General features: G+C 43.5%; 1 pseudogene; it reads left to right on the top strand.

The window, feature by feature from the left end:
- The first annotated feature begins 11,985 nt into the window (after positions 1–11,985).
- On the top strand, positions 11,986–12,715 carry LOC116474170 (phosphoglycerate mutase 1-like; annotated as a pseudogene).
- The last annotated feature ends 310 nt before the right edge of the window (positions 12,716–13,025 follow it).

The following is a 13,025-nucleotide window of genomic DNA, read 5'->3' as shown; positions in this document are numbered from 1 at the left end:
TGGTGGAGGGGTCCTCTGTGATTGTCACCCACATGGAAGTAAGGAATCACAATCACATCAGCTGCCATTCAAAAGCCAAGTCATGTGACCTATAATGGTTTCTCACCCTAAGTCCATTTGCAGGAAATGTTAAACTTTTCAGACGATATCTCCTGAGTTTTAGTCCTATGTCTGACAGCTTCAATAGACATCAGACTCAATAAATAATCAACTGTGATGAAGGCATTCTGAACACACGGTAAAACCACACAAGACAGCAGCCATGAAAGCATGACGCATGGCCCTTAGAATGTCTCAGCTCTAGAGTTAGAACAGGGACGTGAGAAGGTTCTCACAGCAGCTTACCAGTTGGATTCATCAGGGAAATCAGAGAAATAAGGAGGGAGTGGAAACTTTTACTGCGGCTTTAGTTTATTACACTCAGTTTGCCTGAATAGCTTAGAAAAGGTAAGTTCTTCACTTAGGGAGCTTTTAGTTGTGAATAATCTATTTTGATTACTGAATATCTTTTTAGCTATGAGGAAATTTAGGCTATTTTTTCTTGATGCACTGCAGATCATTAAACACCGCCTGGTACATTAAATAAAATTCAAGGAGTAATGAGTTCAAATTTGACATTCTTACAGAATTTCACAACAGGAAAGCTTGTATTCTGATAGATGCCAAATCATGTTCTAGAAAAAAGATGATGATAAATAGATATAGATAGAAGTAGACAGATGGTGGCTACACATGTTTGAAGACTTTGGGTCTAATTTCTTTTTTTTTTTTTTAGACAGAGTCTCGCTGTGTCACCCAGACTAGAGTACAGTGGTGCAATCTCGGCTCACTGCAACCTCTGCCTCCCAGGTTTAAGCAAGTCTTGTCCCTCAGCCTCCTGAGTAGCTGGGACTACAGGCATACAGCACCATGGCCGGCTAACTCTTGTATTTTTAGTAGAGACAGGGTTTCACCATTTTGGCCAGGCTGATCTCAAACTGCTGGCCTCAAGTGATCCGCCCGACTCAGCCTCCCAAAGTGCTGGGATTACAAGCGTGAGCCACAGTGTCCTAGCCTACGGGGCTAAATTTTCATAGGTTTCTTTGTTTCCAACACTTCTCAGAGCCTTTATTATGCAAAGGTCCACTGTGAATGTTCAACAGGGTATAAAGTTGTAGCATTTCCTGAGCCTCCAAAGTTCAGCACAATAAAAATTGGGAAGCTTTTTTTTTTTTTTTTGAGACAGAGTCTTGCTCTGTCATCCAGGCTGGAGTGCAATGGTATGATCTCGGCTCACTGCAACCTCTGCCTCCCAGGTTCAAGCGATTCTCCCACCTCAGCCTCCCGAGTAGCTGGGATTACAGGCACCTGCCATCATGCCCAGCTAATTTTTGTATTTTTGTAGAGATGGGTTTCACCATGTTGGCCAGGCTGGTCTTGAACTCCTGACCAGGCCGAGGTGATCCGCCTCCCTCGGCCTCCCAAAGTGCTGGGATTACAGGCCTGAGCCACCGCGCATGGCTAGCATTTTTTTGCCTAAGGGTTTGGGCAGATTCCTTAACCTCTTTTGCCTATCTATTCATAGACACAGAAGACAGACAAGAGGTTCAGAAATTGCTGTGGATGAAAAGCAGCAGTTTTATGGCAAGTTATATCAAAGTCTGAGAATATCTAAAGACTTATTTAAAAGGAAACTTTAGGAAGCAAATCCGATTTTAAGAATAGTTCTTGGAATATTTTTGCTTCAAGTGATATATTTAAGTTTTCTTATATTTGTTAAGAATGAATTGGATCACTTGAGCTCAGGAGTTCAAGACCAGCCTGCACGACATAGACCTTATCTCTATTAAAAAAAAAAACATTGAATTGCATAAGACAAGGATGTATATTTTGCTAATAAAATTTCACTGTATTGTGTTTGTCTAAGGTTCTGATTTCTACTTGCCCTAGAAGAGAAACAATCTTGCTACTGCAGATACACAAGAGTGACATCTAGTGGCTGTGCAAGCCAACTTCAGACATTTACGGAGCCGTGTCGTGTTTTTAGAAGCAGCTTCACAGGTTTTCTTCACCCCTAACTGCATAGTTCATGGAGTTTCTCTCCAATATCCCTGACCCCACTCATCCAGCATCTGCTTGGATACCTCCAGTGATAGAGAATTAACACTTCCAGGTTCTAGCTGTTTCATTCAGCCCTACTAGCAAATTCTTCCTTGAATTGTGCTAACGTATATGTGTCTCCATTAACATTTGTCTCCGATAGCATCTTCCAGTCCTAATTCAGCTTCATGCCTTCACATCAAATACACCTTATCTCTTCTTTCTTCTGATATATAAAGATTGTTCTCCTGGTTCCTGGGTCTGTTTCCCTCCAGCATAAATAGCCCCCATACTTCCACCTGTGCCCAAATCACCCGGTTTACCCAACTGACAGGTACTAAATTGTGTCCACAGTATCATCTGTTTAATTCCAGTGTGATATTTCTGAAAATACCTTGGGAATAATAATGACGGTGCTAAGCTAACTCTGTTTCCCCAGGGCAGTGGAGATCTGTCTGGCAGAGAGAGATGCTGGAACAAGCCTGCCTGCTTGTGAGGCTGCCCTCCACTCACTTTCTCTTGCTTGAGGAATGGCAGTCATATCCACTTACATTAAAAATTACATTATTATGGTGTAACTTTTGAGTCAGAAATTACATCGCTTCCTCTAGGAACAGTGGCACCTTTCACTCCCACTCTCTTTTGGGTGTCAAGGGGAGGCAAAACTATTATATTGTTATACTTAATCATACAGACAAATGTATTATTTTAAAAATCACAGTTCTGGGTTAGTGGGTGCTTTAGGCTTTTATTCTAGCGACCAAATGCCCTATGAAATCTTTAAGTTAAATCTCCAAATATAAAGTATATCTGCTTTGGCTGAAATGGAGGTGGGGGGCAGAATAGATGTGGGGGGCAGGGGAGGGAGTTGGGCTCCATCTGCTCAGCCCACCCTTCATCCCCATCCCCAGGGTCCCCAGTCCACAGGCACCACCAAACACGAATCTGATCCAAACCACTGGTGCCAAGAAAAGTAGACATTTTGTAAGGATATTTTGTTCCACTCCCGGAAATAAATGTGAAAATTTGGGGGGGAAATTTATATTCTAAGAAAAAACAGATTACCCAGTTAACCATTCAAAAGATAGACAACTTAAAATACCAATTACCTAAGGAGAAGTTGAGAACTTGTCAGTTACCACCTTAAGATGTTCCAGGCCATCTGTTTCCACAGATGAGTGGTAATAAACATTCAAGGAACAAAATATTTTTAATACTGTTTAAACAATTTCAGAGAATAAAGTGAGAAAGATATCTTCCAAATTGCTTTAACCAAGCCAGCATAACATTGATGCCATACCATTAAAAACATAACAAGGAAGTACAGGAAAGGAAAACACCACCTTTTCCTTTCCTATCTCATCTATTTACCTATGTGTGTATGTATGTAGATGCACGCATACATATAAAATAGAATTCAGCAGCACATAGAAAGAATACTAAACCATAGCCTAATGGACTTATTTTTAAAAAATCAAGCTAGAATAATTTAAGGATATGTATTGATATAATTCTCTACGTTTATAGGTTAAATAGATCCTCAAAACTATTTGAAAAAGTTGAACATCGATTTCTTAGTTTTAAATTCCTTCTAATAAAATAGGAATGGATGTGTTCTTTAATAAAATTAAATTTATATCTCTAGTGAAAAGTATGTGTCATGCCAAATGGTGAATCACATCAAATCTGTTACACTTTAACACTTTTCTGGATATGCCAACCATTGAATTAGGGAGTAGAGATAAATAAATAAAAGGTGAAACTAGAAGAAAGGTAAAGAATAATATTATTATTGTTAGCTGATACACACATAATTTTATACCTGGATGAAACAGCAAAATCAATCCAAAGGCAATTTTGAAAAACAGTAGGAGAATTCAATAATGAAGCTGCATAAAAATTTAATATGCAAAAATCCAGGTTCTAGAGGGGAAAGGGGGAAAAGGGAAGGGGGAAAGAGGGGAGGAGAGAGACAGGAAGAGAAAAAAGACAGAGGAAGAGAGAGTGAGAAGGAGAAAGGAGAGGAGACTTGGGGGAAGAAAAAGGAGGAAAGAGAGAGGGAGAGATAAGCAAAGAGGAAGAGAGGGAGAGGGAGAGAGAAGGAGAGAGACAGAGAGAAACCGGTTGTCTTGGACTCGAGTCTTCGGCTACCAGCTAAACAGGGCCTTTTCTCATCTTCTAGCTTGAGGCAAAATCTGCCTTTTTCTCCACAGTGATGTCATAAGAAAAGATCATGGTCGCATAACTTGTCCCCTTTCTAGCAATAAGAACCCACATATTTCTTTCAGGGGGAAAGATATGGAGAATTTTTATAGAGACTATGCAGCAATATTTTGAAATAGAGATTTCAAGTGGTTTATCATAGAAGGTATCTAGAACACAATCCTATAGGGATTTCATGGATCATTATCAATTTTCTGTCCGTCCCTAATCAGATTAAACTGTGTTGTTGAGAGAAGGGGTATATGGGTTATGCCATAGTATTTAGACAAAAGAAAATAAACAGGTGCAAATTTATACTATTCCAAGTAATTCAATTGGAATGGGAATAGATGGAAAAGAAACGAAACAGGAGCTCAAGGTTGGTTGATAACACTGATTGCTCTTGGTATAGCTGAGATGGAGTAGAGACTCCTCCTAGGGACTTGCGGGCACCAAAGCATAAAAATAAAGTAAAATCTTGAGCTCTTTTGAAGGAAATTCCGGGGACCTAGCTAGCCTTAAGAAGTGAATGAGCAACTCGATAAGCTGGAAGGTAATAGTAGCTTAAAATAATAGCCAAGGAAGTTAGAGTCAGGAGAACATTTGGTTCCGTATAGAAACTAGAGATAACATCTTAACATATGTCCCTGAGTTGTTTTCTAGAAACCCAGATTCTTATCAAAGGAATCCTCTGGCACACAGACCTCAGATAAGGGGGAACTGAGGGCTGAACTCTAATGGCTGTGCTTTATCCTAGATTTCTTCCTGAGAGGCCTGGAAGAGGTCACACCCATAAGCCAGGGCTAACATTCTTTTCTGTTGATAACAAATTTTTAGACAAAGCCTCACTTCCTTAACCAAGTCAGAAAATCTTCAAATCGGCAGGACGCAGTGGCTCACGCCTGTAATCCCAGCACTTTGAGAGGCCAAGGCTGCAGGCAGAATCACCTGAGGTCAGGAGATAGAGACCAGCCTGGCCAACATGACGAAGCCCCGTCTCTACTAAAAATACAAAAATTAGCTGGGCATGTTGGCGCGCGCCTGTAATCCCAGCCACTCGGGAGGCTGAGACAGCAGAATCACTTGAACTCAGGAGGTAGAGGTTGCAGTGAGCAGAGATCGTGCCACTGCACTCCAGCCTGGGTGACAGAGGGAGACTCCATCTCAAAAAAACACAAACAAACAAAAAAGAAAATCTTCTAATCTTCCTATGACCTGTGGGCCCCCTCCTAATCACCCCCCATCTGCAACACACATACACATGCTTTGAGATGTCCTGCCTTTTTAGGTTAAACCTAATAATAATGATTTATGACTTTGCCTGTAACCTCTGCCTCCTCACGTTTATTTTTTATTTTTATTCTTTTTGAGACGTAGTTTCACTCTTGTTGCTCAGGCTGGAGTGCAGTGGCGCGATCTTGGCTCACTGCAACCTCTGCCTCCTGGGTTCAAGCGATTCTCCTGCCTCAGCCTCCCTAGTAGCTGGGATTACAGATGCATGCCACCACACCTGGCTAATTTTTGTATTTTTAGTAGAGACAGGGTTTCACCATGTTGGCCAGGCTGGTTTTGAACTCCTGAGCTCAAGTGATCCACCCACCTCGGCCTCCCAAAGTGCTGAGATTACAGGTGTGAGCCACCGTGCTCAGCCAGAAAAGTTTTTTATTATTACAGTTTGGATGGTGCACATTTGAAAATGATCAATTTCCCTGCTTTCTTAAGCAGAGCTTGTTGCTTATAATGTTACATTGTGAGTGAGTCACAGTCATCATTTATGACTATTGTAAGGTAATTGGGCAGGATAAAAGTGGCATCTCCCAAGGGACACGCTCAGGGTCCAAAAGAGGCTACTTGGAATTGGCACCACCTGGGGTCAGGATGGCTAAGACAGAACCCGTCTCAGTTCAGGTGGTGGCTCTAGTGATACCAGCCCAGAACAGGATGGAGGAGAGGCTCCTCAGTGCCATCCTGCTGAAAAACAGATTCCAAGAGTAAGCTCCCCTTCTCTGGGACAAGATAGTGTTTTGTCCTAAATAATAATAATAATTGCTTTGGAGAGATGTGCTTGCTCACAGATAACTTGCACGCTTACGATTCTTGCTGGTGGAATTAGGATCTATTCCTCCCACTTCAGAGTTGACAGACTGGGGCAGAGGGGAGTCTCCATTAACTTTTGGGCAAAGCCTGAGCTCTGGAGTTTTCCACTGAGAGGTGGAAAGAATGGAGTTCCCAAAGGAAGGGATGTGTGGCTTCTGGGCATGTGACCTGCAGAGGAGCTGTTAGGAGAAAGGGTGTGAGGAGGAGATAGAAAGAGGTCAGGAGAGAGGGAGCCTCCAAAGGTCTCAGCCTGGAGTTTCCTCTCCTTAGCTGCAAAGACCAAGGCTCTCATCCTTCCACTGCTGTGCTCTGAGACGCCCACCTGGCCCTTCAGTAATTCAGCTGGTCTAGGGAGGCTGGGAAGCTTGAGACAGGAAGGTATTTGCCTCCTGATTGCCACAGGCTGAAATGGAGTTCAGCGTCAACCGCCTTCTCTCCCCTCCTCCACCCACATTTTTTAAATCTCTGTGGCAGTGCCACCCGTGAGCACTAGTGGCCATTGACAGGTGACATTCCAGGCCTATAAGACTGAGTGGCTTGTTCCTGATGGTCCTCAACCTCCCTGCCCTACACACTCACCCCATGACCTAGTAAAGATCACTTCCCAGGGCTGAAGGGAGGGACTCACCTCCACACCCACACTAGAGTCCATCTGTTTTCCGTTTCTGGTTTCCTCCCTCATTGTCAAGCTGTCAGCAATAAATTCCAACTTGCTTTTATTAAAAAGGAATGGGGACACTTATGTGGTTATTTTAGCCAAGATGCATATTCTAAATCTAATCATGATGAGACATTGCACAAACCCCAATTTTATAAAACACCTGGCCTGTATTCCTCAAAAATGTCAATATTATGAAAGACAAAGTACGGCTGAGGAACTGTTCCAGATTAAACGAATCAAAGAGATGTGATGAAAACATGGAACATATGATCCTGGGCTGGATACTGTACTGGAAATTGTTGCTATAACTGTATTGGCTATAACTGTATTGGCTATAACTGTGGCAACCATTGACATTTGAATGTGAACTGTAGATAAGACAATCATATTGTAGCAATGCTGAATTTCCTGCGTTTGATCATTGTGGTGGAATACAGTGAAAGAATATATTTGTTTTTATGGAATACACATGATATACACAACCTACCTTGAAATCGTTCAGAAAAACTATGTATACATACACAGAATGATAAAGCAAAGCAAATGTAGTAAAATGTTAACAAGTTGATAGACTGCATATGGGTTTTTTTACATGATTATTGCAACTTTAAGTTTGAAATTCTTTCAAAGAAAATAAATGTCAAAAAGAAAGTGATGAGGAACTCCAAAAAAAATCGTGGAAGGACTATTTAAATATCAGCAATTCAAATAAACATGAAAAAGTTCAACATCACTAACAACCCAAGTGGTGCCAAATGGTATATTAAAAATCGAATCCCATTAACCTACTGCAGAAAAGGATAATATAATATCAATTTTTGGTCATGGATCAGTGACACATGAGCCCTTGTCCCTGCTAGTAAGTGGATACTGTTTTTGAAAAACAATTTTGGACTTTAAAATGCTCTTATAAGGCCAAGTATGGTGGCTCACACCTGTAATCCCAATGCTTTATAAGGAGGTCAAGGTGGGAGGATCATTTGAAGCCAGAAGTTGGAGACCAGCCTGGGCAATATAGCAAGATGCCATCTCTTTAAAAAAAAAATTTTTTTTTAGGGCCTGGTGCAGTGGCTCATGCCTGTAATCCCAGCACTTTGGGAGGCTGAGGCAGGCAGGTCACTGGAGCCCAGGAGTTTGAGACAGCCTGGGCAACATGGCGAAACCCTGTCCCTACAAAAAAAAAAAAAATTAGCCAGATGTGATGGCAAGCACCTTTAGTCCCAGCTATTCAAGGACCTGAAGTGGGAGGATCACTTGAGCCCAGGAGTTTGAGGCTGCAGTGAGCCGTGATCATGTCACTGCATTCCAGCCTGGGTGACAGAGTGAGACTGTCTCATGAATAAACAAATAAAATATTCTTTTCCTTCTTCTTTTTGAGACAGGGTCTCTCTCTGTTGCCCAGGCTGGAGTCCAGTGGTACAATAATGGCTCACGGCAGCTTCGACCTCCTGTGCTCAAGCAAGCCTCCCACCTCAGCCTCTGGAGTAGCTGTGACTACAGGTGTACACCACCTCGCCTGGCTAATAAAATGCTCTTATACTTAGACCTCATAATGGAATTCTTAAAAGTTTATCCTGAAGAAAAAAAAATCAGAGATAGAGATTTTATGGCTGGGTGCGGTGGCCCACGCCTCTAATCCCAGCACTTTGGGAGGCTGAGGTGGGTGGATCACGAGTTCAGGAGATTGAGAGCATCCTGGCTAACATGGTGAAACCCCGTCTTCACTAAAAAATGCGAAAAAATAGCTAGGTGTGGTGGCAGGCGCCTGTAGTCTCAGTTACTCGGGAGGCTGAGGCAGGAGAATGGTGTGAACCCGGGAGGTGGAGCTTGCAGTGAGCCAAGACCACATCACTGCACGCCAGCCTGGGCGACAGGGCGAGACTCCATCTCAAAAAAAAGAAAAATCTTTATGATGTAATTTACTATGGAGAAAAACAGCATCATCTAAATGTCCCAAAATAGCATAATGGTTAAGTAGATGATAGTATACTTATACACGAAAAAAGCCAGTTTTTCATACAGACCCTTACCAAGAAGAAAATATAATAAGGAAAAATAGTGTTCCTCTATATTAGCAATAAAATGGAGGGAAAATGCCTTAGAATAAAGTTAAGAATCCACAGTATGTACATCAATAAGAACATAATACTCTATTGGAATAACTCGAAGAAATATTTTAACAAATTTAAAGATAAATTTGGATGAGAAATCTCAAGGCTGGGCGTGGTGGCTCATACCCATAATCCCAGCACTTTGGGAGGCTAAGGTGCGCTGATCACTTGAGGCCAGGAGTTTGAGACCAGCCTGGACAAGAAGATGAAACCCTGTCTCTACCAAAATTACAAAAATTAGCCAGGTGTGGTGGCACGTGTTCGTAATCCCAGCTACTCGAGAGGCTGAGGCAGGAGAATTGCTTGGACCTGGGAGGCGGAAGTTGCAGTGAGCTGAGATCGCCATCTGGGCAACAGAGCAAGACTGTCTCCAGAAAGACAAAAAAAAAAAAAGAAGAAAAAGAAAGAAAGCAAGAAAAGAAGTCTCAAAAATGTAAACTTTTCAAGTCCTCTAAATTAATAGATAAATTCAATGCAACCTCAATCACTAACAAGCTAATTCTAATTCACATAAACAATTAGACATAAATTAATTCATATAGAAACTTGTCTTGGAAAATGATCAGGAGGGGAAAACTAGTCCCACTAGATATCAACATATATAAAAGTTACAGTGATAAAAACTTTGGTACTGGTAAAGAATAAATAGATCAATCGCTGGTACAGAATAAAGTCTAGAATTAGACCCAAGGATATATGGCCATTTAATTTGTGATAAAGTTAATGTGCTAATCGTTAATCTATTGTCTGCCCCGCTTCTGAAGTATGCCTCTATGCTCAATTTGTGATGTGGCTGAAACTCAAAATCATTTCTACTTTGGCAGGTGACTCCCTGTAGACCGACCCACAGGGGGCGCAAGAGGGAGCGTGGAGGACCAGACGAGGGAAAAGATTCTTTTTTTTTCTCTCTTTCTTGGGAAAAGAGGGAAGAGCTTCTTGCTCCTTCCGGTTTGCTTCCTGTTCCTGTCCGCTTAGCCCCGCAGTGTTCATTGGTTGGTCCTATATCCTGGTCTCTCCACACTTTCAGGACCAGGCTCATTGTTTAGGATCTTCCAGAATGCCCTTTCTCAAACACCAAAATGAATTCCAAAGAGACAAAAAATTAAAATATAAAAAATAAAATATTATGGATTCTAGATGACAGGGGTAAGGAGGAATCTGGGAAAATGGCAGTTTGTTCTGTGACATCCACAATGCATCCCGAACCGGCTGCAGCCCAGCTGCTCTGTTCTCCTAAGCTAGGGAGCTGCTGAGGCTGAAAGGTGTGGGCAGTGCCAGTGGCTCGGGTGGGCGCACACCAGACAGGAGTGGAACAGGAATTTTCACCTCTGTGCCAGAGGAGATCCTGGAAACAAGCCTCAAAAAGTCTTGGGGCAAGAAAAAGGAGGCATACTGTGGTATCTAGGAGTCAGTTTGAACAGGCCATGGCTACAGAGGGGCAGGGCTGTGGCTTCCATGTCAGTGTTGCTGAAAGAGCTAGAGGTCTGGGAGGAGTCTCCCTGTCCTCAAGGAGGAGCTGAGTTCTGTGTCCCCCAGCAGGGGATGTCCCAGGTGTTACCAGCTCTTCCAACTTGGGGCCTATTAAAGGACTGATAACTGGCCAGTGGCTCACACCCCTATCCCCATGGGCGGACAATGGTGTCTGCCCCTCTCTCAGGATAGCCACTCCCTAAAGACCTCTACCAGCTGGGAACCCAGCAGCCAGACACAAGAGCAAACAGAACCAGAGAAACATGTCTCCTAGTGTAATTGAACTGCTGGAGGAATCAGAACATGTCAAGAGCACTCAAGGAGCTCTAAGTCCAGTATAAAAAAAAAAGTCTCTCTGCTAAGACGGCAGGTTGAACACTTGCGTATAGTGAAGTTAGCTAAGAAGAGAAGACACTATGCAATGCAGTGCAAGGGGAATTCGAGGGCAGACGAGGACTTTCTTTGGGGGGTGGGGGTGCAGATAAGAAAGGTTTCAAAGTATTCCGAGAAGGAAATGCAGGGATTTGAATCCAACTCTAACTCCAAAGCCCATGCCCTTTTCTCTGGCACTTTGCTAGGATCTGGTAGGGCCCAGAGACAAGTAAGAATAGAGCTTGCTCTCCTGGTGTTTTAGAACAAACAGAGACAGAGCAAGCAGGTGAAGATCAGTTATCCCATTCTTCTCCCAGAAGGGCTTTCACTGCCCAACACAGCTTAGGTCCTCCTTTCACAAAACAAACTCTCAGGGGGACTCTGGCTGGCAGAGGTATATCTCAGTCCTGTTCTTTAAAAGTCACTAAGTCAACAGCATTTTGGTAATTCCTACAGCAGCTTTGTAGAAGCACTAAAACTCTTCTCTGCCCACACCCCGTGTCCCTCAAGTCTGGCTGAAAGAAAACAGGAAAGATTTGAGGCCCCGGGGCCCTTGGCAAAAAGCCTATGTGTGGCAGAGGTTTGTCTGCAGCCTCCCTGAGTTTCACCACACCTACCTCATAAGGACTTAACTTACTGTCTCAGAGTAAGACCCTAAAAAGAGAATTTGAGGTGTTGACTCTTTCTGACCCCCATCGTCCCAATTACATACTTATCCACATAATAACAGCTCAGTGACAACTTCTTGCCATTATGGCTTTGAAAGCTTCTACTACGTCCCAGACAAGGACTCCTTTTTCTCCTCCCAGTATAACAATGTTTTTATCCAATGACATACGCTACAAGAATATTCTGACTTTCTGATTTCAGGCAAAGACACACTCACCAACTTATTACTTGACACAGCAAGTCCCAGTCAGAGAATATCATATGAAACAAATAGGAATTATTTGCAAGAATCCAAAACATAGGCTGCATCCCCAGCCCACCGCCATGGTCACCTACAAGCTAGTACTGATCAGGTGTAGTGAGAGCACACGTGGAACCTGGAGAATCACGTCAGCAGCGGGTACGATGCCAATCTAATCCTGGTAGGCCACAAGGAGGCAAAGTGCGGCAGGCAGGCTCTGCGAGATGCTGGCTGTGAGTTTGACATCTGCTTCCCCTCAGTGCAGAAGAGAGCGATCGGATCCTCTGGATAGTGCTAGATGCCATTGATCAGACACGGCTGCCAGTAGTGAGGACTTGGTGCCTCAAGGAGTGGCATTATGGGGGTCTGACTGGCCTCAATAAAGCAGAAACTTCTGCAAAGCATGATGAGGCCCAGGTGAAGATCTGGAGGCGCTCCTGTGATGTCCCACCACCTCCGATGGAGCCCGACCATCCTTTGTACAGCAATATCAGTAAGGATTGCAGATATGCAGACCTCACTGAAGATCAGCTATCCTCCGGTGAGAGTCTGAAGGAAATAGTTCCTCGGATCAAGGAGGGGAAATGGGTACTGACTGCAGCCCATGGCAACAGCCTTCGGGGCATTGTCAAGCATCTGGAGGGTCTCTCTGAAGAGGCTATCATGGAGCTGAACCTGCCGACTGGTATTCCCATCGTCTATGAATTGGACAAGAACTTGAAGCCCATCAAGCCCATGCAGTTCCTGGGGGATGAAGCGACTGTGCGTAAAGCCATGGAAGCTGTGGCTGCCCAGAGCAAGGCTAAGAAGTGAAGGCCAGCAGGCATGCTACTGTCCCCTGAAACACCCTCCCTGGCCATCCCTTCCTCTGCCCCTGCCCCCTGCACATGTCACACTGACCACATCTGTAGGCATCTTATGTTGTAGCTGCAGATGGGGACCAGTGGCTCACATTTTCATTGTAGCCATTTGTCTCCTGTACCCACTCCCTTCATACAGTCTAGTCGGAATAGCAGTTCTAGGTTACAGGTTCTCAGTCCAAGCTGAGGAAAAGCTCCCCTTGTCCAAGAGAGTTGAAAGGTAGTGACTTGGGTTTTTGCCAGTGTTTTCTTTACTAAGGATT

The sequence above is a fragment of the Hylobates moloch genome, unplaced genomic scaffold (assembly GCF_009828535.3).
Source record: "Hylobates moloch isolate HMO894 unplaced genomic scaffold, HMol_V3 SCAFFOLD_10, whole genome shotgun sequence".
Taxonomy (NCBI): domain Eukaryota; kingdom Metazoa; phylum Chordata; class Mammalia; order Primates; family Hylobatidae; genus Hylobates; species Hylobates moloch.
Note: the sequence above shows the minus strand (reverse complement) of the source record. Positions and strands in the feature narration are given on the sequence as shown.